Source organism: Struthio camelus, chromosome 3 (assembly GCF_040807025.1).
Source record: "Struthio camelus isolate bStrCam1 chromosome 3, bStrCam1.hap1, whole genome shotgun sequence".
Lineage (NCBI taxonomy): Eukaryota > Metazoa > Chordata > Aves > Struthioniformes > Struthionidae > Struthio > Struthio camelus.
In genome coordinates, this window is record NC_090944.1 from 43,388,482 (window position 1) to 43,413,266 (window position 24,785).

Here is a 24,785-nt window from a genome sequence, read left to right on the forward strand (position 1 = left end):
AACTACTTAGAGAAAAGCATTATTTCTAATAAAGATCACCTTAAGAGATTTTAAAATCTTTACTCAATCTCCTAAATATTTGGCACTGCATATCCTTGCAAGCTTGAAATTATTGCTCTGTGTGCTATGGCTTCTTTTATTATGCTATTATACAAGACTGTTGTACTTTGTCATTTGCAGGACATTACCTCAGACTTATTCAGGTACAAAGATGGACTTCTAGGATGATCAGGGCAATAGAGAACCCATCATATGAGAAGAGAGAATAAAGAGCTTGGCTTGTTTAGCTTAGCAAAATAAAGGCTGTTAAGGGATCTTGTTGCTGTCTATAAATATATCGAGAGGCAAACATCAGGGAGAGGGAAGAGCCATTTAAACTAAATAACAATGCTGGCAAGAGAACCCACAGACACAGACTGGCCAGAATTACATTTATGCTACAAACTAGAAAAAGGTTCTCACTGAGAACAGTGAGATTTGGAAACAATTTTCCAGTTGGAGTAACTGCAGCAAAAATCCTAACTGCGCTTAGAGTGGAACTTGATAAATTTATGTAGGGGATAATATAATGTGATGCCTTCGGTATTAGGAGAATAGATTTAACGACCCATGAGATCCTTTCCAGTCCTGCATTCATGTATAAAGCCATCGTATATCATGCAGGTTCTGTAACCTTCAGCTATGCAAACTTCAGAACAAACTATGCCAGCCCATTTTATATGCTTCTTTTTAAAAAAGCAAATAGCTCGGTTTAGGAAGTGTATTTGTTCAGGGTAGTGGTAAAATTTAAATAATTTTATCTACCATAATGACAATAAATTCAATAGACCTTAAACATTTTACAAATAAACATCTTTTACATTCAGTTGTCCATCAGTGAAATTCCTAAGATTATTGATAATTAGTACTGTTTGTCCTCTAGCACTGATTTAAGGTTTATTAGAAATTTCATGTAATATTTTATCCATGACTTTAAAACCTTTGTAGCTGAAGTTCAACTGTTATTTCTGGTATTCTGCTCTAAGCTATAAATTAATTAAGGACAAGTATATTTTTGTGCTAATGAATTTTACATTGGAGGGTATCCAAAAGATATAGCCAAAGAAACAGAATTATGATTGTTTCTCATTTAGTTTGGTTATAGCATGGGTTGTACATGTGAGAGGAAAGACACTTTGTTAAAAGACAGAGCTGTCTGTTTTTGCAGAAACTTTATAGGACTTCCTTTTTCATGCTTAGAAAATAGCTTATGTTGAGCCTGAAGTAAGAATCTGTGAACTTCTACAAAGCATAGAACTTCTTGGTTAAAAAAAAGTTTGGAAAAAATCTACTTCGACCAAAAGTAGTAAATTTTTCACAGAAAACTTAAGCATTTACAAAAAGTATTTTTTAAATGTGCATGCACACACACACCCCCCACACATACACACACACACACACACACATGAAGAGGACCCAATGAAAATGGAACAAACTATGGCCGTTCCAGAAACTATGCATATTTTTCTTTCATGTAGCTCCTATTTGAAATTTTGACAGGAATTACCAGCATGCTATCTTCATACAAAGTGTATTAGCACAATGAAGACAAATTTTACTTTTTTACTTTATCAAAATGCCAAAACATTGCTGTAAGATTTTGTGTATCATAATCTAGCTCACCCAGTTCCCACCTAACTAGACGATTTCATAAATCGAATATCAGTTTTTCTAGTTTCATTGTTATTACCAGTTTACTTTCTTAGACGGTGAAGTTTAAAATCTCTCACCAGTTTCTTGTGAAAAAATGCTAATTTCAGCTGTTTAGATCCATTTTAGATGCTCCGAAAGAAAGGATGCAACAGAATGGAAAAAATTCCTCCATTGTCATCAGTTAACGGATGGCCTAGGGCCTAAATTATTGACTTTTAAAATCTTCCCTTATCTTATTCATATAAAAATCCCTTTAAAGCATACATTTTGGCTTTAATCACACATAGTGAAAAACATCCATTTATGTATGTGTTTGTGTATATACTTGTGTATGTATTTTTTATTTTAATTTTGCTGCCTTTCAGTTCTGCCACATGTACTTTCACTCACGCATTATGAAGAAGCATCCATTCATCCTGTCTAGCCTCTCCTTATCCAACATCCTTCTGTCATACCCTCCTTTATACCTTTTTCTCTCAACTTAGCAATCGCAGTTGCAATTTTTACTCCGACAATGCTATTCAGAACCTCTATTTATATTCCCATTATATATTTTTAGGAATATAATCAGTATAGATATGTATTTTTCAAGTTACTGATTTACCTCAGCTTTGTACCATGATCTATATACATCCCAACAGTCTCATTTCCTCCTTACACTGCTACTTTTGTCTCAAGTAAAAATAGTCTTTGATTTGGACAGAAACTGTTAATGTGCTCCAAACTCGTTCCAGAACAAATTTAGTCATGAATAGATGAAGACTGATGAGTTTTCAGAAGACTGATGTTCTGAAACATTTTTTTCACATGGGGGAGAATGGCCTCGCCATTTTTAAGAGAAAGCTTGATCCATATTGAAAAGAGAATTTATATGCTGAAGTTTTCTGAAAGTAGATTCCAGTATCTCAGACCATTGTCATATATTCCCTTCTCAGGTAATTCAGAATCTGAAGTTACACATTCGCAATTCAACATTTTTTTTCAAAATGTACTCCCTTGACTTTGTCAAGATTTGTTTGCCTTCCACATGCTAATTCTTAACTTCCTCCTCCTACATTAATGAGAAACAAAAATCACTGTCACCTACTGTTTTCAAAGCATTATGTCCAATCTTTTTTCCATTATTTTAAAATGAAAATATTAATGTAGTTCTAAAACAGTACATGTCAGATTATGCTCATCATCTGCTGAAAATTTAGATTATCTTAAACGCTTGTGAAAAAAAAAATGGCTAGATGGTTTCACTTTTTCTCAACGTCTAAAATGTGTTTAGCTATGTGAACAGGATTTCACTAATCCATAAACTAAACTGATGACAGGCCATGTTGGTAGTATGCAGATGCCTGTATTTTCTCATGACTTTTTTGTTGTTGGAATTAATTAGTGGTTGCGGTGGAGTTCCTAACAGACATATAATCACATAACAAAATCGCCATGATATTTTGGCATATAGAGTTGCCGAACACTGACAAGGCAACGATCATGAACCAATTTCAAAAGTGAGTCAATAAAGAGATGCTGGGGCCCTGTCAGGTGTCTAAGTAAATCCTAATGAGACACATCGTTATTTCATTCAGGTTTGTTTATCATATACAAGAGATGCCTTCACTAAGGAACCTCCAGCACTGTAGGTTTTAAGTCTCTGTTATGACTGATGTAAGTATAGTAGCTCCTTCCTAAGGACAGCGGGGTGGAACTGCCTGAGGTCCATTCCAGCCTGTTTTCTGTGAGCCTATAAAATATTTGGGGGAAGCAGTCGAGAGGTGATCATGGTGCTAGATCTAGATATAGACTCTCAGGCAAGAATTTCACGTGCAGGTTTTTGTTTATCAATCAATCAACTGTGAGAGGCAAACCGGTTCTCAGGAGTCTCATAATTATCAGATAATTTCTATGAGTCATGGCCATCAACGAGCATTTCCATTCACCCTTACTCATAGACAGCTCTGGGAGTGGAGCCCTGCAGAGTTCGGTCCTTGACTCACTCCGATCTCTTCTACCTCAGGGAAGGAAGCCAAGTAGGTGGGTTACTTTGACATCTTTCAGATAATAGAGTTCCAGTAGAAAACTAGCCCATGTTCCTTCCAGTAGAAAACTAGCCCATGTTCCTGGTGTGTCCTGGAAACTGCTTTCTTTAGTGGGTTATTTCTAGTTTGTGCTGGCTTTGAAGCAGTCTCTGAAGACAAACAAAACAAGACGGTTTTTCACAAATTGAATAGCAGATCCGGAGAATTCCTTGTCTATGGATTCAAAAGTTTAGGTGGCTTTGAGGGAGACATAAGTACTTGGAAGAAAGCTTCATTTATGGTTTCTAACCAGATAAAAAACATCAGGGTCAGGCAACCTCTTAAGCTGAAAATAGCTGGAGGCAGGCAGAGTGCTCCGAGGAAGTTTCATGCATCCTTGCCCTGTTGTTGCTCTCCCTGGATGTCTGCTGTTGGCCACTGATTTGTGTGTTCGTTTGTTTGTTTGTTTTGCCGGGGGAGAGTACAAATGCAGTCCCCAGCTGCCATAAATTATGCTGTGGAGTTCCCTGCACTTGACTGAATTACAGAGGTCAGCACAGACAGAGTGCAAGGCTTGAACCTCACCTTGGAAAACTTAGTCAGTGGCTTGGCTTGCTACTTAGTAAACTTTTCTCTTTTCAGCTGGTTGCTTATGTCAGGATATTGAGCTAAAACCAAAGGACTTGATGCTCAGCTGTTTTAAATTGCCATGGCTTGCCTGGGACCTTTGGAACGACGTTCATTTATCTCACTCAAGTTCTGACATGGAGAACAAATCATTATCTTACCACGGATGCTTTCACAGATGCAAAAGACTTTTCCTTTTAGAATCAAAACTATAGGTCCTGATCTACAACAACACAAGCTAACTGTGTCTTCAGCTGAAGGACATAAATATCATAATATCTTCTGGTAGCTGCTCTGGAACTGGCTCATGTTAGTCTTAAACCACAAAAAAAATTATTGTCATTACTGGGCAACTCAAGTGAGAAAGCTCTTCTTGCAAAACAATATGGAATGGGCCTGAAAATAAGAAGAGAGCGGCAGGGAAGTACATAATGTTATCCCAAATGCACTTGCCTCACCCTTAAATTAAATCCAAAGTCAGTTCTTTCCATGGACAGATAGAAGTGTAGAGAATGCTGTTTGTCACTGAGCATGCGAATGAGTTGCATGCCGTGACTCAGATGTCAAAGCCCTCTCTTCAGTAACACCTTTAAGCTTTCAGTAATGTCTTGAACACCTAAAATTAAAGGTGAAGAGCTTGCGCAGCAAGAACATTAGTGCTACATATATTTGGAGATTTATATTTATTTATATAACAGTTGTTCCTCAGAGACTCTCCAGCTGAATTAGTGCTGGAGCTGTTGTCAATTTTTAAACATTCTGTATCCACTTCTTTGCTAAACCAGAAAGACGAGTTTAAGCTTTTCAGAGCTACAATATGTATTAGTATATTGAATTGCTTCTTAACTGTAGAATAGTTTGATATCTGAAATCATTAGCAATGTTCACAGGGTATGTCATAGCTAAAGTTCCATATGAGCATATTTTAGAATTTATATTCTTTCACTTAGCCATTTTATTCAAGATTCCCTTTCTCATTGAAGAGTTGGGAAAATATGCATCACTCAAAGCTCTGTAAAGAATGCAGTCTCTGCTCTGCTTTATGTCAGATGATTTCATCAGCTCTTGGAGAAGGAACACTGGACCTCAAACAAGGGGGCTGGCAGATAAAAACTTGTTTGGTTTGCTTTAAAATTGTAATATATTAATTTATAATTTTAAGGAAACGTGCATTGTACATGGGGCACTGGAGAGTCTACAAAAGAAAAGGACTAATCGTTTCTATTTCATGCTATCCCTTCATGAAGGGGTTGCCTTTGAGGTTCTGCTCCACTGGTAGAGGGAGCAACTCCCGGAGCTCTAAGGCGCTAGCATCACCCTCCACAGGAGACGAGGGCCAAGGGATTCAGCCAGCACCAAATCCTTGTGAGCTGCCGCAAGCCCTGTAGCTCTGCTTCTGCATGTAACAATACAGAATGCCCCCCAGAACTTCCTGTTCCCACTGCATGACCGTTGTGTGCTTCATTCCGCTCAAGTGAAGGGTACAACGTGGAGTTTTTTTGCATTTCTGAATGATTGGTTAGTTGTTTCCAGTTTAGCCTTTCATACATCAAGGAATTCTTATTATTCTTCTCTCTGACAGAGCTTAGAGTTGCCTGTATAACTTTTTTTTATGCTAGTCATTAAACTACTGTTCAATAAAAGTCAGTCCCCTGAAAACACATGCAGTTAAAATATGCTCTTTTGCAAGCACTTTTCCTCCACTTGCATATTTCCTTTTGAAAAGGAGATAAAGAGCCCAGTCCTGAGAAATCCCGTGCATAGCTATGCCTGTAAGATCTAAGCACTGTTTGTCCATGAGAAACTAAGAAGACCCCGCAGACTCTTGGCTTTGACTCGTCTGACCAAAGGATTATCTGCTATTCTCATTAATTACGATAGCTCAGGTAGAAACATGTGTCCCTAAGCTTTATTAAATTGTCTCAGTTTTTTTAACCCATCTGTTGGAAAGAAAACAAGGAAACAACAGACATTTGAAGCAGAACAGTAGAAGACAAAGGTGCATTCTAAGGTGATACCAAAATAATGCTTAAAGGAACAAACTCAAAAAAAATCAGTTTAAACATGCGTCATAAACAATTTTCCAGTGTTAGAATTTTCCAGTATTGGAAGTTCAAAATATTCTTGGAAAGCAGTCACTCAATCTCTAATCTCAGAAGCCTGATTCAATACTAATAAAATATGTCTTTGTAGTACAGAGAGGATTTTATGTGATTGTTCAGATGATCCCAGATATCTAATGTGTTCAGATGAGTATGACAGGAGGATTAAAAGTAGTATGTTAAACAGTGTCAGGGCTTGGGCATGATTTTGGCACAGACCAACGAGAGCTCTTCCTGGAATGGTTCAGGAATTAGGCCTGGCTAGGGACTATTCTCAATGGGAGTTTGGACACAGCTAACCTGTTCTGAAGGCTAAGAAAGTTTAGTAATATAGATGTGACCATACAGCGACAATTGGTCTCAGGGTCAGCAAACAAGCGCTACCATTGTCTGATCTCCTGGTAGTTGACATAGCCAAAGTGTCACCCATAAACTCCTAACTGTTTCTGTATGGCCATTACCACATTACTTTCAATCGAGGACAAAAGTGTGAGTAATAGAAATGTGAATTATTGCTCTACAAAAACCACAGCAGAGCTGCAAAGCCCTGATTCTTGAGAAGGGGCAAGCAAACAAGAAGTAGTCAGACAGATGGCACAGTCAGATGGCAGGAATTCCTGAGGGGGAGTGCAGTGGAGAGAGGAGGAGCAGTGAGCCTGGTGCAAACAGGGGAAGAGCAGCTGCCATAGCTGTTTCGACAAAAGTAAAACAGTCTGAGCAAATCACCTCCTGAGCCTGCACTGTGCCCATACCTGAAGGGAAGAACAGAGAAGATAGCATTGCAGGGAAACAGGGTGCCATGTGGATGGGTGATGTCGGACTCTGAGTTGTTGCAGCTGTTAAAGCGGGCTCCGAGAAGAGCTCTGCCAGTGCTCACAGCTGGCGGGTCAGCCGAGGTGGACGCTGGGACCCTGAGAGAGTCCAGCTCGGGACTGGCTGATGGTGGTGAATGCCAAGCAGAGCCACGACACAGAGTTCAGATCACAGAGAGACATGAGCTGAGATAATTTTGATTCCAAATGAGTCAGCTGAAGATCCAGATGTTTTACTAATGAAAGCATGTTTACACTGGCAAAGTGTTGGTGTGACACTTGGTTATCCCCTGCCTTCCTGAAGACAGCATTTCCATCCCACAGCAGAGGCAAATGGCCCATACTTGTAGGTTTTATATGATGGATTATTACCGTGCTACTCCTTCCCGCTCTCCCTCCCCAGCAGCAAGTGCAGTCACAATGGCCACCACATATTTTTTCGGACTACGGCACAGGCTCTGCTGAAAAAGTATTGTTGAAACAGAAGAAACAAGATCCTTTCCCTCAGTGTTTGTGCTGTTGTACTGTAGCATTAGATGAAGATTTAACTGCGAAAAGAGTATTGCTCAGCCCTGTAACCCTGCGACGTAGGTGCTCTCTCTGAATGGCACATGTTTGAACTGGCTGGACCAGGCCAGTGTGAGGGACTGGAACAGCATCAGGATGGGTGGGATATTCTGAGAATTTAGCTACAAATCTCTACCAGATGACCTTGGTGAAATATTTTTTTCAGAGGCTTCTAGCTTGGCATAATTTTCACAGGAATGGCAGAAGTCAGTTTCTTGCCACAGAGCAGTCCCTCGGCTGAATTTCAATAGTTAGCTCCGGGACATGGAGACATTAAAAACTCTTCAGCTAAACGGTTGTGGGATTGTTTTTCATATGTGCAAACAACAATTTTGCTCTCATCTCATTCTTGGAAATGCTTGAAGCGTTCTAGCTGAAACTTCCAAAAACAATTCAGGCTCAGCCAGATATCCAGCCTGAACAACTGAAGTTTGGCAAAGCTGTAAGCAACTGGGTTTCATACGGTACTAGATTTTTTAATGAAAAGTGTCAGGCAAGCTTGCATAGAGGTCTTATTATCAGCTTGCTTGTCTTGTTATCAGCTTGCATGTCTTCCCTTCTATGTCCTAGTTTAAAATCATGCTTTGCATGTCAATTGTTATATATGAATTTTAATATAGTTTAATATCTGCTCAGACTCATACTTCCAGTTTTCATCTATTAATTATTCACAGTTGATTAACTATATTTTGCTAACAGGGTGACAAATCTGAGACTAACAGAAATCTTTCAAATGTCCCTCTTATCAGAGTTTCACATTATTTTCTAAATCAGAAAAAAATCTGTGTAAACCTCAGGGAAGTATCTCAATGGAACATCCTGACTTTTCACAGCTATCTCATGGCTTTAAGGGAGGACTCAAAATGAAGATTAAAGAGAAAGCAACAGAGCTAGTTGACTAAGATCAACTAGTTCTCTTTCTAGAATTAAAAAAAAAAAAAGAGACTGAAAATGTACATATCTATCTTGACAAGAATGCTTATCAACAAAACTATTCCCTCCATTCTGTGTTCAAAAGAACCATTTTTAAAGGTGCTAAAGACAGAGGTTTTCCCAAATAAATTCATCTTTCCGTATATTCTTGTTTGCCAATGAAACATCAGAAGTCGTATCTTTTCTCACTGTCACTATGTTATTCTTAGTGGATTTTATGGTTTCTTAGCATGTACAGGAAAAAGAAGGTATTCATGACCGGTGAGTTGATACAGGCAACACATTTTCAAACACACCCTAAGAAATTTCTAAATACCTCTTATAGCAATTGTAGCCAAACTTCCAAAGTTTTTTCCTTTATTTGATCTCCAAATGATCTATTATGGCAGCACTCTGAAAATACATGAAAACATCATAACATCTGCAATTTATGTTTTCCTGTCTGTAATGCTCTATGACAGCATTTTTAAGATGTACTTGTTTGACACTACGCCAGCATTTTCTGCTATGTCCTTGGGAATTCAGACCTATTAACCTACAGCAAAGTTTTAATGCAAATGGCCGAAGGCTGGCTTTTTTTTCATAAAGAAACTATTTTAATTCTAGGGGGTTGCATAGAGGAAATGCTACTCTGAAGTTAGGAAACAACAATTCTGCTGAATTCTACCACGGTAGAATTGCAAAATTTTTGCCACCCCTTAGAAGCTTGTGCAAAGAGAAATGTACCAAAAAGAGATTCATAGTAAGATAAACCTAAAATACAATAGTACATAACCTAGGTAGTTCTTAAACTTTCAAAGGGTACATAATCTAGTTCCTCACTGGATTCACAGTGGCTCAGGAAACCGCGGTTTGTGGCTTTCTTAATAGTAACGTGAAATCGTATTATTTATTTGTACTGGCAAATTTTTTTCAGTGATGGTTTTGTGCTTTCTTCTTAGCTCTATGGAGACAAACGGAATATGAGATTAATTCCAAAATTCCCCAGCACCTGAATAAATCCCTGTGGCCTAGAGAAAGGCTGGGACACCTGCGCGCTAACTCTGAAGGGTCAGGGACATGCTCTTCGCAACCCTCCCTGGTGTTACCTGGCCACCGCTACAGTCCTGCAGCCCAAGCTTTGCCCCACGGGGATTCCCATGGCAGGGCAACTGGATATAAAACAGCCTGCAGATGAAATTACGCTGGGCAATTTCTTCTAGTAAACAGTTCATCCCATCTAAAAGCATGGCTTTGAGTACCCTGAAGGAAATATAGGTCCAATTCAATATATAACTTTAGAGCTATATAAAAAATGAAAATGGCATGTATAAACGGAAGAAGTAGTTCCTTTTGCAATTTCTGATCCTTTTTTTTTCCACACCAAAGTTGCAAGAAGTCATAGGTGCCTTCAGCATGAAGCAGAAAAATAGTGGTTTCTCTGTCTTCTTTTTCCACATGTCCTAATTCCTTTTTAAACCCAAGTAATGTTTAAAGTTCTTACTATGCAAAAGAGGACTGTTGTTCAAATTGCCTGCCTGACACAAAATAGGTATTTGAATACAAATGACTGAATTTTCGGTCACAGGCTATGGCTTTGTGTTTAGCTTCGAGTCTCCCCAAGTGTCAGCTCTTGCTCCAGTGAATATTTAATTATTTCATACAAAGTAGAAAAATTTTATCTAGAGAGAATGAAGCAGTCATCCCAGAATACCTTGCATTTAGAGTATTTTCCTGGCAGGTGGAAGACTATGTTTTAAATCCATGTCTTGAAGCAAGAAAGTATCCTAACCTTTTCCTTTCACTTTTTTTTTTTTTTTCTATTTTCCAGACTTGCTCTCATCTTCCTGTTCTTTAAGTTTAGCTAAAAGAGACCCATAATAAAAACAGTACTTTGGAGTACAGTAAAATATTTACTCTGAACAAAAACTAATTATGCCTCCCTGCAAATCCTGAAAAAATACAGCAAAGTATGTATTTGTTTTTATTTTTTAGGTTCAGCCATCACTCTAACAAGTAAAGATATATGCACAGTCTTAATCATGGTTCACTTTCCTGGGAAACCTTTGAAGGACTGGCTGAGCAATGTCTTACTTCCACTTTTCTCCCTGGGTCTTTCTCTTGTTGGCTGCTCCTCAAACCTATCCTTTCCCTTCCTCTTCTCCTCTCGCTGGCCTTCACAGATTCAGGGGCAGAACTGGGAGCTCTGTAACAAAGGTAGATGTTCTTGTTTTGTACCAGGGAGAAAAGAGTGCTATATTTGTGAAAAGCTTTTTCTGTATGTGAATCACCAAGATATTACTGAGTGGTTGATTATGACCTGGAAGCTTTTATGAACCAAGAAATCAAAGCATGTTTGCTAGGGAATTATGCATTAAGCTGGATAGCATATCCTTTCTTTAGACTAACCATGGTAACAAATATAGCCGATATTATGGTAGCAAAGCCAATGACTAATGTCGTAGTAGCAAATATCAACCCGACCTACTGAATAGCTACGTACTTATTATTCTTTTTATTCCGGGATTCTGGCACATATTTTCTTAGAGTGCGGGAGAGGAAAGTAAGGGAAAGAAGAGCAGCTGTTGCTGTGTCATGAGCACGGTGGAATGGCCCACGTGTTCCCACCAACACGAGCTGATGGCAGCCATACCCTTGCCCACTTCCCTCCTTCTGGCTGGAGCTGAGCGGGGCCATGAAAGCCCTTGGCACTATGATCGTGTGAACACCAGGGTGTTCACCCTTGGCGAGCAGACTCCTGTCTCCTTTAGTATTTCTTACAAAGGCTACTCTTCACTGCAGCCTTTTAGAAACTTATGGTGTTGTAGAGTCTCTGTTATTTTACTCCCGTGTTCCCTTCTCATTGACTTCACCCAGGTTCTCTAGTCTTTGTGATTGGCTCCCTGAAACTGCTTTCTAGTGTATCAGCAGATATACATGCCCCATTACAAGTGACCAGTATGAATAATAGCCTAGTTTTCGAATGGAAAGAGGAGTCATCTATGATGCAGGTAAAGCCATGAGGAAGCCAGCATTTTCAGTCTAAGTAGAAGAGCCTTGAGATAGGGTTGATGTTGCGGTGAACTGAAATGTTATCTGTCAGCTGTAGCTGTCAGCAAAAATATTAAAGAAACAGCAGCAGCAGCTGCATCATGCCACTAGCAGGGGAGTGGAGCAATCGTAGCTCCAAAATAGATTTTAGAGTCAGACAGAGTTTTCTTCTAATGAACCCCATTAATAGACATGGCCTGTTTATTTTCAAAACTAGCTCGTGCCAGATGATAATGCTACTGCTTTTAAAATGTTTGAAACATAAACGCTTGAAATACAAATAAAAATAACTATTTAGAACGGGACTTACAAAAAGGTATGTCACTACTCCTCTATAATGTAATTCTTCTCAGCTTCTGTAGCCTTAAATCTGCCCTCACCATTTTTAATGTATAAGTGCCAATTCGATAATAAAAAATGGTAACCATGTTTCTCAGTTGGAAGAAAAATTATTAGCTTTTTTTTAGCTTCTGTAGCATTTAACCTTCCTTTTCAGAACACTTAATTAATAGAATACTAAGATATCCTGAAAACTTTTATTAGAATAACATCTTACTGTGTTTTTGGGTTGTCATTAGAGAAAATAATAAGCTGCTGTGTCTTCTGGATCTTGAATTCCAAGATAAATGTAATAAAGCTTGTGGCAGGGTCTTATTGTTTACTGCTTGGAAAATCTTATGCAATAACATAATGCTGTTCTGATTTTTGAGCTGCTGCTAATGAAGTACAACCAGACCGGGTACATTGCCATGAGTCAGGAAATCTGGATGTTCCTGGATAGAGGCCAAGGGAGCTTAGACACATCAGGGATGTGATGTATATGTAACCTCTGTGGGGGAATGCACTCAGTTGTTTTCAAGCACCTCAAGCTGCCCGATTCAAGAAGCAACCAAGTGACCACCCTGAAATGAAGTTAATAGCTGTCCACTTCTCAGATTCCCTTGCTTTTACACCAGGAAAAAAAGAAGGAAGGCTATCCAGGAGAGCTCGGAAATTAGATATTAGGTTCAGCCTTGAGACAGCAGATTCAAAACCCACGAGGTTTAACTCCATTCTTTCACTGTAAGGAAAAAAAAACCCAAACAAACAAAAAAACAACTTCCCCCACCCCCTATACCCTGCGTGTTACTGTGAGTTGTCAAACAAACCTTTTAAAGTCATGGTCTGTTAAATGGTAAAGACTGATTTTTTTGTACGAGCATGGGTGCTACCATTGTACCTGTGTGGAGACGCTCCCTTTGCCACAATGCCAAATGCTGATCTCTGAATGCCACTACACTTCAGCACAGTGCTAAGGTACGTACAACATCCTAGCATTTTTGGATCCTTCTCAATGTTGTTACTCTGGACCCTGTTTTCTGAGGGAAAGCAAGTGGTTTTCTAAAGCTAGTTGTGGATCATCTAAAGGGGTGCTGCTGGCTTCTCCTTTCCACTCCCCTTTCTTGCAGCTAAATATAACAGACCCAGGAGACTTTCATTTCTCACTCTTCTCCTACCCTTTCTTGCTAGCTGCGTTTTCCTCATCTTCCCACAATCCTTCCCCGCACCTCGTCCAGATGGAGGACTGTAGTTTCTCTGTTGCTCAGAAAAGCGCAGTACGTGCTCTGCCTTTTACTCCCTGCTCACCTCGTCCTTTCAGATATGTTGGTGGCCTTTTGGACTGCTGCATTTCGCACCTTTTGTTTTCATGGGGGAAGGCCTCACAAGGAAAAACTGACGTCTTCTGCATGAAACCCGAGGAAGGTGATGCGTCACCTAATCCTTTATCTCTTGGGAAAGCTCTTAAGCAAACTAAGAAATAATTTCCAGATCTCCTACCTTATTCTGGACTGGCTTCAAGCCCTCCTTCGCAGTTGCTGCTGCCACCGAACTGAGGGATGACACAACGGGGCAGCCCAGATCTGCCTGCTGCTGCATTTCAGCTGCTGTGGCGGCAGCACCTGGACCTGGCAGGTCTGTGCTGTGGCACGGCTGTCAACGCCATGCTCCTTCCTGCCCTCAGACTTCTCAGCTCTTCTGTCTAATGATGTTGCTAACCATGCAAGTTCAAAATTTCGACTTAAGCCTCCAAAATCACGGGGTTCAGGAGATTTTAAAAGCAATAGTCAGGGAGTCTTTTCAGTTGCCTTCTGGGGTCAGAACACTTAGAGCTCATAGGTTTAGAGCCATGTGGACTCTACTTTTTTTTTTTTTAATTAATACTGAGAACCACGGGTAATGGCAACCTAATTCCTAAGGCAAGTCTTTATCGTAAATGCCAGCTACTGAAAGAGCCATCTCAGCTGCTAACATTGTTTTAGCCAACAGGGCAGAGCTGGACACGCAAGCTACCTATTGCACCCCAAGACCGGGCCTGCGGGAGGCAGACAGAACTGAAGGGTGTTTCTGTTTCCCAGGAGCGCTTTCTTCTCCCAGCCCAGACATGGGGGTCGTGCGGATTACCTCTGGTACAACTGAACCTGAAGGAATGCTTTTTTTTCCCTGAGACTTCTTAGTACAGCACAGTTTCTATTTTGGTATGTTTATGTTCTTGCAGCTTCCTGGACACATCTCTGATCCTCCTCTTTCCTTTTCTGCTGCACTCTACCAGGATGGCTTACTTCGTGCTACCCGCATCTTAGAGCAGAGCCATGCTTTGTTCTGGTGAGCTTCTGTAAAGATGCATGTTCTTGTCCCTCAGATAAATTCAGCTTCTGTTCCTCCTTCTCCTTGTGGAATCTGGTTTCCAAAGAGGGCTATTTAAATCTCCTTATTCTAAATTACTTGCATGATGTTTAATATTGCAACATCTCAGAGCATCAGAGTCATTACTATATTTACCTTTGTAACATCCCAGGTGTTATTAAAAGTAAAGGAGTAAATAACTTGCAAAGAGTCATACAAGGAGTTACTGATTTAACAGCTGTCCATTTAACCAGCCTTCCTCTCCCTCAGTATGATACCTATATCTGATATTTTAAGGTAAGATTATTTGAAAGGAATAAACAACACAATTCAAACATAGTATGAATATTTTAGGGAGAGAACCTGAATTTAGAAAAGTGATTCTTATTCATAAGCAATCAATCAGATGTGCCGTCATTCTTACAGTCTATTAACTTTAGTGTGATTTTGTCTTTATTTATACAGGAGGAGGAGGTATCTAAATTAACTTTCCTTGTGTGCATTTATGCTTGCCACTGACACTATTCTTAGATACTCACTGCTTCACTGGAGTGACTTTTTTTTTAGTTGACACCAGTAGGCTGCAGAATTGTTGTTCCTGCTCTACTTATTTCTTAACAAACTATTAAAATAGTTCTGTTATGTTCATGCTAGTTATTGAACATGTACATATATCATTTCATTTATTTCCGACACTTCCCTGTGTTTTCCTCATGCTATTTGAGCTAAGGGAAAATTCAGCGTAGTGTCCATAGTTAACATTTCACATTCTTCTAGCACTTCATTAGTTCTCAGAGAACCGTGGTGATGCAGGTTGTGTGGCTCTTACAGATACTGAGCAGAGACTAGAAACTCACTATTGGGAATTTGTTTCCTTGGAGTCAGGCGACTTTTTCACTGTCACACAGGGGGCTCTCACTGGAAAATAGGACTGAGTAGGTCCCTCCTGGGCCCACAAGTACCACGACAATTTTCTCTGTCCATTTATAAATGGATCAATGGGTCTTAAAGCTGCTTATATTGCTCCCTCCATCTTTCTAATAAAAAGCTATTCCAAAATAATCTGACTTCTCTGGTTTGAAATAAATACACAGCCTAACTGTATTCATGGCCAACTTATACCTACTTTTTCAAAGGCCAAAGATATTTCCTTAAGCTGTCCGTCCCCTTCTCCCACCACCCTCAGCACATAGACAATAGTCATAATCATTCTTTTAGGCATTAGGCTAAATTATCAAGATGTTTTAGACCTCCCCAAGTGACACAGGTTTTCCATTACCATTATTATCTGACCAGCCCTTTTGTGTATCTGTATAAACTGGAAATACTGAGGTCTTTGCTAGTTTTTCAGATCTTGGATATATTCTCAATAGCTTTATTACCTTAGCTTTTAACTTCGCAAGCCAAAGGACTTGCTAGGAAGTTTTCTCACACCTACATTAGTAAGGAATTTTGGACTGATTTACCATGACATCTACCCTCAATTCTGCTCTGGGGCCCCTGATAAAAAATGATTTTTCTGTAAGTGGGAAAATGAGTTATTTTTTCTCCAGTCCATATACTACTTTTAAATCACTGGCTCTGAGGATTCAAGCAGGCAGGTTGGGCGGAGCTGCCATTGTCTGGTCAATTCATGTATTAGAGGTCCTTAGCTTTAAAACGCTAAGCTTCCTGGCCTCGTGCTGCAGCACTTCTTGTCTCTGTCAGTCTGCTCTGGTCTTTTGCAGAGCATGGTCCCTTCTTCCTAAATCTCACTGACTTAACCCCTACTGTAGCCTGTGGGCAGCCGTTATTCAAAAAGCTGCAAAGGTAATTCGGATGACCTGTGTGTGCGGGTCATATCAGTTCCTCAAGTTCTTCTCTGCAGCAAGAGCTGAGTACGCTCTAGCCAAATCCAATGGGATGTAAGACCTCTGTACACTATTGGCTGGGGGAATTCCCCAGTCTTTTTCCGCTCATCCCTGCTGATGATGGCAAACTCTGTTAGTTACAGTATCTAGTTTTAGGAACATTACTCTCTGATTCACCTAGAGAGAAAAAAGAATATCTGTTTTCAAAGGTTGTGCTTAATAGCTAAGGGAAATCCTATATTAATAGGACTAATTAACAGCTTGGTAAACATCCTCTGCTGGTTCATTCCACCAAAAGCCTTTCTTCTGCCTACTTGGCAAGAGTGACTGCCACATCCCTCTGAGGGCCACAAGATGCTCTTTGCTTTATGCTGCAGTAGCCATCCCCAGGTAAATTTATATGCTTCCACAACTAAGGGCTTTTCTAACCAGAAAAAAAAGAGCCTAAGCTCTTCTCAGGTTTCCCAGAATTCCATCTGGGAATCCTGCTTGCCATATGTGCACCATCTTCTGTTCCTGATTAGGATACAATGTTTGGTAAGAAAAGTGAGCTCCGCAGTGGAGGCAGACTTCAGGGTTTCCTTCCTCAAAAGCAGCATCTCTGTTTTCCTTCTTTATTCACTTATGATTTACCATCTCTACTCTATTCTTTCAGTTTATTGGACTGCCTGGAAAGATAAAGAAATAATATTTTTTAACATTTTTTCAGGATTCTTTGTAGAAAGATGGCATCTTAATGGCATCATAATTCTAAATGTTTGGCTTTCCACTAGAACATTGGATGGAGGAGGAGAAAGATGTAATGCACTCTAAAAGCTGGAGTAAACTAGGATAGAAAATTATATCTAGGATTTTTAGTTCTTACTATGCTTATTTTAGAATTTAACACAGCAAACATAATAAATAAAAATATTACACACATTGCTTCTTTTCCCTCTTCGACCGTGCTGACCCAAGGCCTGTGATTTATCTTGCTTTCTACTTTCATCCAGAGTATGGATTTCAATACGCTGATAGTGATCACTGCTAAAATATTTCTCAGTCAGCTATGTTCAAAACTTGGCAATCCAGATAAGATGTAAGACCTGAAATTAACTGAGATAACTGAAAATAATCAGGGCCCTGAGGAACCTGATCAAAGTCTGAAGTTAATTCCACCTAAACTTGCTTCTGTGATTCCGTAAGCATGCCTCTACATACGACTGTCTCGTAGGACATGCTACTCTGACTCTGCCTTTTACTATCTGCAATGTGATACCTTCTGTGACTTAGGTCCTAGTTTCTGGCTTCTGCTGCTTGAAGTGGCAGTGGTTCCCATAGCCAGCTGCCTCGAAACACTTAGTGCTTCCAGCACGAAGGAGTTCTGTTGCCATGTGTGTCCCTCTGTGCAGAAGGGACATCTTGTTCTGCCCTGTGTCTGACATCTAGCATGGCATTGTTCCCTTCCTTCTGCTTCCTGCCCAGAGTTAAATATGGGAATGTTTACTTTTCTTCAAAGAATTTTACCAGAGCTAGGCATTGAAAATCCCTATCTACTGAATTACAATTCAGGTTTCTTTCTGGTACAGGAGTCCTTGCAGAAGAATAAAAGGAGAAGTAAGATACTACAGAAGAACTACTGTGATCTTTACCTTAAAAGTTAGATCCAAGCATTATTGTGACTATAGACGGTTGGCCAAGTGAGATTTTGGGGGTAAATATGAACGACAGAAACAGGATTTGAACAGCCTTAACATGATACACTTGTGCCTAAAATCTGTATGTTTTGGTCAGTGCAACCCTGAACCAGTCATGGTTAAGCATACGTGCTTTGCCACCCTTTCATTTGCTTCCTTGCCTATGACTGTTAAAGGCATATTTTTGCAACAATCTAAATCTTACTTAAAAAGTAAGAATACTCTTTGAGTCACAGAATTAGATAGAATGGGGTTTTAGGAATACCCCATCTACGACGTTCAGAAATTTGAACAGGAGAATAAATTGCATGTGTTTTTCTTTAGTGTTTATTTGTTGTCACAGTAACTGCAATTTTCCCAATAAATGGAAATTGCATCGTTTCCTTAGGCGTTCAGGTTATTACACTGAAATAGCATCATGAACTCACCACCACGTCTCCCTTCCTGTTGTCAAGCTAGATCTCATTTAGTTACATGAACAGGCACTAAAACAGGTTAGTTTAGATATGTGTGCATTAGAAAGCTGAAGCATGTCTGCTTAGCCCCATTACAGTCTATGACTCATGCCTGTGTGGGAAAGACCTTATTTTCACAGAGATCTCTTAGATAAACAAGGCAAGTTGGCAGCAACTAGATTATACTGATGTTAGCAGTCTACTACTTTCCATTGCATTCATTTGGTTTATATTTTCTGAAAAATGCAATCAGTCTGATAAACTATAATGAAAATTCCTGTACCAAGGATACATCATCTTTCATATTCAACTACACTTTTTTTTTTAAAGGAGCAGCCTTAAGAACAGTTTCTAAAAGTTCCTTTTCTGTCACTACAGGACAGTCTACTTTTTTTTTGAGTTTGTTAGTGAAGCTGTAACTCTCTCTAGCCACATCCACAACACATTAGACATCCCCTCCATCTCAGACCTACAAGCCTCAGATAGAAAATGGTTTTAGCTTCCAAAATATTACTTTTACACATGCACGGGAATCAAACCTTCAAACAGCATAAATCACTAACAGTATACATTTTGACACCATTTCCCCAAAAAGGAAAGGCAAAGAAAGCGATCTTTACTGTATTAAAGAGCTGTTAAAGGATATAAATCACACTCAAGTTATTGCAGATTCATTGAGGTTTTTGCTCTTGTTCTGAAACCTCTCTGGTTAATATCTGAATGAGTCTGGTCACATTACAGATTAGTAAGGTTTTAAGTACTTTTTATCAGCTTTGAAATGAAACTCATTTGGACAATCTACAGCAATCTTTTAAATTCACACACCCCTTTGCTTGTGTCAGCTAACAGCAACCAGACGAGTTGCCCATTTAAGGGAAAAAGTACAAGCTTCAGCCTATATCCCTGTACTTTGTATGTGTTTGTCCCACTCCTTCAGTAACGCATTCTGCAATGCCAAAAAGCATTTCTTTTCTCACAAAAGGCAGGCACATGTGCAGACACGTATGTGCATGCGCATAACTTTTAGCTATGACAGAGCTGCAAAATTAAGAAACTGGATGTTAGAATTGTTAAATTTCCTTTCAGTTCTATAATACCAGATATAGCCATTTTCTGTTATGTTAACTGGGAAAAATAAATAATAACATTTCCTTGCCTCAGAACACTACTTTCTAAACAGACAAGGATAAATCATGTATTTCAATGGCTATAGACTATAAAACATAATTCTAAAATATCGTGTAATTTTGCTTTTAGGATGCAGGCTCTTAATGGTAAGACCAGTGTCTTTCTCTGTATTTAAAAAGTGTATAAATCATTTTGGTGGTGACCACAATCTATGTAATCTTACATATCATCCTTATATTGTGTATGTGTTTGCATTGTGTATGTCTGCATTGATATTAGTACTTGTTTTGCTAAGACGGTAAAAATAAAAAGTAACATAGAAAGTGCAGATTATCTGCAGAAACCGGAGAAGTGGGTGAAAAACTCCCTAAATGAAAACTCTAATCAAGTGTCTAGAAAGGCAAATTTTTTACTAACACATTATGTGTCATGCAATCTTCAACATAGTTAGAGACTCCCATTGCCGTTCCTGAAGAGGAAATGGGTACAATTGTTCCTGCCCTCTGGACATAAGTACCTCAAAGAGTAACGACAAGACTGTGTTATAAATGCTTCATTTTCTAGTATGACTAACTTGCAACAAGCGCTGAATGAGAAAAGAGAGGCTATGAAATCTTAACTCTTCATTAAATCATTGTTATCCCAGTTATCCAATATCCTTCAATATCAAGAAAAAACTATGTTCCCAAAATAATTCTGCTTTGTCTTGTCAGTTTTACATGACAAGTGGACTCTTAAATTTGCTGGTATTATATATAAAAGTGGGAGAAAATTTTCAGTAGAAAACACTGAGAGAAATGAAAAGAGAGAAGGCTGAAAAACCAGAAAGCACCAGAATAAGATGCTGAAGCTGAAAAGTCTAAGCATTTGGGCTTCCTCTAAAGTAATGTTTAAATTTTTCTACATAACAGATAACATCATTACCTTATCACACAAACTATTTTCTCTTTTTACTTTCCATTTCTTTTCTCATGTTTTAGATGCTAAATATTTTTTGGTGAAATAGGAAATATGAATAGATGATACAAAGCTCCTTCTCCTTTGTGTTGTTGTTTCATCTAGCTTCTTCGCTCTATTTCTCTGAATGCCATTTTGAGCATGTGAAAGACAAAATCTCTGCTCAAAAATTCAATTTATATTTTAAATTAGCACTGCAAACTGCAACAACAGACCATAAGAAACAAGGGGAAGAAACAGGAAATTAGAGGAAAAGTAAAACACGTATTTGGAAAAAGAGTTATTTGGACAGGACTAAAGATTATCCGTTTTGGTGAATGTTCTTGAAGGGAGTCAAAAGAAAACTCACTTTGAATTCAGTGGCATAATCTTGGCCTCTGACTCAGCAAAGCTCTGAGGCACATTCTTAATTTATGCCTGAGGGGCACATCAAGTGAGTTAGATGACATCACAAAAAGCCTTAAATTAAGCATGTGTATGATTCTGTGCCAACAGAAAGATTGTTTTATTGATACACCTATATCAGTAAAAGCATTTATTGTAGAAATGGCTACGCTGATGAAACTGTGACTCGGAGGAACAAAACAGGATATTCTGCTAAAAGTGGAGATTTTCTGAAAGAATTGTGCTTACTGTACAGCCTGCTGCCAGGAAGCACAGCTATATCTTCAGGAGTCCTACCTTGGTCAACAGAGCCCTGTTAGTAGAAAACTAACATGACAAGAGTCTCAGGTTCTACAGTAAACTCATACACCACTAGATCATTTTCAAGTTTAACAAACAAAGCCTTTAACACTTAAGATGGCCCAGTTAATACCTGAGCTGAGATCAATAGCCTACCAGACATAAGCAGGAGGAGCATGGATAAATCACAGTGGATGTAGGCTAGGACAGAACTGTAGTGAGTTTGAAGATGAATTTCAAGTCTTCAAATTCTGGTCTTAAAAAGAACCAGAGGTTCTATAAAGACATTGAAAGACAAAATTCTCAGTTAAGATGATGACTTTAGCTGTGGCTAGATTGGCAAAAAGAGGCCATAAATTATAATATTGCTACAATGAAGGTGAAAGAACGGAGCCACAGGCAGAGTTTGGAAGTGGATTCAAAGTGGGAGGGATATACAGTCTTTAGCATCATGAAAGGTACCATTCATTTTCCAAGGCTATGGGAATAAAAACAAAATCCAAGTAACATATACTAGAAAAAATAAATCGGTATGCTATGTGTATTTGTCTTCCAAGAACATCTCTATGAAGGAGAATATCACCAAAACCTAAATTACTTTTTGATTTGATGTAAAATTGAACTTGGTTTCACTGCAGTTATTAGTAGAATTGGCTATTATTCAAAAATGAAACCATCTGTTGAATAGCCACAGTACATATTCCACAGTTTTGATTGGAAAATCTCACAGCTTCTTTGTGGACACCTGTTGAGAAGAGTAATTTTAGCCTCCTTCTCCATTTTGAAATGGAAAGGAAGACAGATGTATGTAAAACCACAACTCCATGTGTTAGAATTGGAAGTTGCTATCAGATTGTTTGAAAGTCATTTCATCTGATAAAGTTTCCAGGCTCAAAAATTTGCCTTTGGCTTTTAAAAACTTTGGTATATGTAGATTGTGCAAGAAAATTAAAATTATAAAACCATACATTTTGCTAGGCAACAGCTAAAACCAGAAAGCAACTAGTAATTAGCATAACATTTCTCCATTTTATATGGATTTTATCATCCATAGGTATTGCTATATTTCTCTACAATTGTAATTATTTGCCAATTAAATCAATGAAAATAAAATGTTATTTTCCTTCTCATGTCCAGATGACAAAAACTGTACAAATCATACTGTCTCAGTTTTAGCTCTCATTCTACAGCGTTCTTAGGAAAAATTAACTTTCTCAAGAAATGTCTGAATTACAGAATAATATCAAAGTTCCTGTTTGGGATTTAGATTTAAGAAAACATAGTGCTACAGTAATTCCACAGTAATGATTATCAGATTAAATCATAGCCACCAAAAAGCACTCCTGTTAAGTGCTTAAGTAAGTAGTGTGCCCTGTGCTACAAAATAAAACGTAAACTACATTATTTTGGCCATTAAGAATTTTTCCCCATCCTACTTCCTATTTCCTTCCATTTTTTGTTTCATGGGCAGTTACATTCACAACCACCACCAAGACAAAGTTGCTTCAAAACTTTTTAATTTCATCCAGTCTGTAAGCCAGTCACTGCTAAGGTGTGGTACTCATGTGATATAGGATGTAGGGGTAGGGGGGAACCTAGAATTATTTAGCTACAGCACGACACTCTCATCTTCCTGAGGCAGTCCCTTAGTCCACAGACTAAGTGTCAAACAGCATAGAGCACTCAGTCCATTCCTTCTTCAGGGCAAATATTTTTCATCTGAGACAATTCTACATAAATCCCTGTCTAGGGTTTTTGCATGGGTTAAATGCATTCTTTATATCTTTGCCTCCATAACTGAATCCATATCATATATGAATTCATAAACAGTGCATCTTTTAAAAATTTATGGATACTAAATTTCTTTTGCATGGATAAAATGACTTTAAAAGACTGGGGGAAATTATGTCCATTCTTCAATCGCCGAAACAGCTTTTGTCAGATTAGACATAAACAAATCATGCTAAGCAGTTCCTCCCTTAAATTACATGAACATTATGTGACCATAGGATACGCATTTCATACAGATAAACAGGCTTCTATTGTGCTGTCAGGGTGAAAGATCTGAGAACTGGCTTCTCATTTATTTTGCTAAAAGAAACAATCATTTTACAAATAATGAGCCAGCTCAAGCACACTGGGGTATAATAAACATAAGGTCACTCTTTAGGAAGATTGTGTTATAAAGTGACTCAATCAAGCAGAGATTAATGCTCTCTCTATATAAATAAGTACAAGAGGAAGAACTAAGAGCTGTTGTTACAAGGGTAATAGAAAATGTTTCAGGTGTGTCTGTGCATTTAATGTTATTCAGGAAACAAAAAATACAAACGCGCTAGGTCACAAAGTGTTCAGTTAATTCAGTTACTGAATGGCTATTTCCTCTTACCACACAGGCTGTTACTGTCTTTTAGTAAGCTACTAAACTATCACTGGTAAGGGATGAGAAGTATTTTATTCTTAAATTGTGGTTTGTCTTCTGTCAGCATGTGAGCACAAAAAACAAGATATATGTCAAAATCAATATTTTTTTCACATTATTACTAGCTACTTGTTCTACTCTTTGTACTAGCTCTTTGTTCTAAAAACGACAAAAATTATCTGAACAATTTCAGATTGAAAGAGCAAAACAAAACATCCAAACCTTTTATCCCAGCTTTTCCCTACTAAAGTTTTCAGTTCATGCAGAATATTGTTCATAGAAGGAAACAGCAATCATTAGAAAAGAAAATCACTTCTTGTAAAAAAGAATGCATTAAGAATAGTTAGCTAAGTCTTACCTGTGAGCAAGAAGAACCTCGGAAAATATCCTTTACACCTCAAGATCACAGGAGCCTGTCCCACAGTACTACCACAGTAGGAGCCTGATCCAGCCCAGAAGAACACAAAGAGAGAAACTTTTCCCACTTTTCTAGGTCCACCAGCAGCAGTGGTGAAGGCAATAGGGTAGAGAACAGAAGACCGTGGCTGCTTCCCACAGAAATCCCAGGCAGGAGAAGTAGGGGGTATACTCTGTCTGTGTCTCACCCAGACTTTTGTTGAAAAGTTTTTTCAACTGTTGCTAGGTGGTGTTAGGCTTTGGCAGTTTAGTTCTCAGATTGTATTTCCCCTCTTCTGGTCTCTTCACACAGTGTTACAGCAATGACTTTGTTGAGCTCAGCTCGCTTGTGCTATATTTAACCAGTGTTCTCAGCAAGTCAAGCCTGTCAACAGCTGAGAAGTTTGGAGCAGGCTTTACTGAGTTCCTCAGCTGCTGAATTATCAGTGGATGTAGCACTGCACAGCCCAGCTACTACATTCACTGAAAGATTGCGGGGAAACTGTCAAATCCTTTTAAGGCTTCCAGTGACTTCATGGGAGTAATTACTATTTAGGGCACTAAATACAAGTTGTGTATTTAGGCATATAGTTTAGACTGCTAGAGAAAGAATACTTGTGTTCACAGCAGATGAGTTCAATTATTTATACAGTGAGTATTTTCCTAGGATATGTAGGAAGTTTATAATTTGAAAGGTATGCACTTGAGGAAAAAGTACACGTGGGGACAACTTTTCATAGCATCTTTTTTACACAGTTTAAATATATTAAGATGACATGGAGCA

At 38.7% G+C, this 24,785-nt stretch overlaps 1 protein-coding gene across 2 annotated transcripts in view; it reads right to left on the reverse strand.

The window, feature by feature from the left end:
- The window catches only part of FILIP1 (filamin A interacting protein 1), a 111,960-nt gene extending 87,469 nt beyond the window's left edge, over positions 1–24,491 (reverse strand). For both annotated transcript variants that reach the window (XM_068937570.1, XM_009689112.2), the window contains exon 1: positions 23,964–24,491. The gene's annotated coding sequence lies outside the window, so the exon portion shown is untranslated. The remainder of the gene's footprint in view (positions 1–23,963) is intronic.
- Positions 24,492–24,785: the final 294 nt, after the last annotated feature.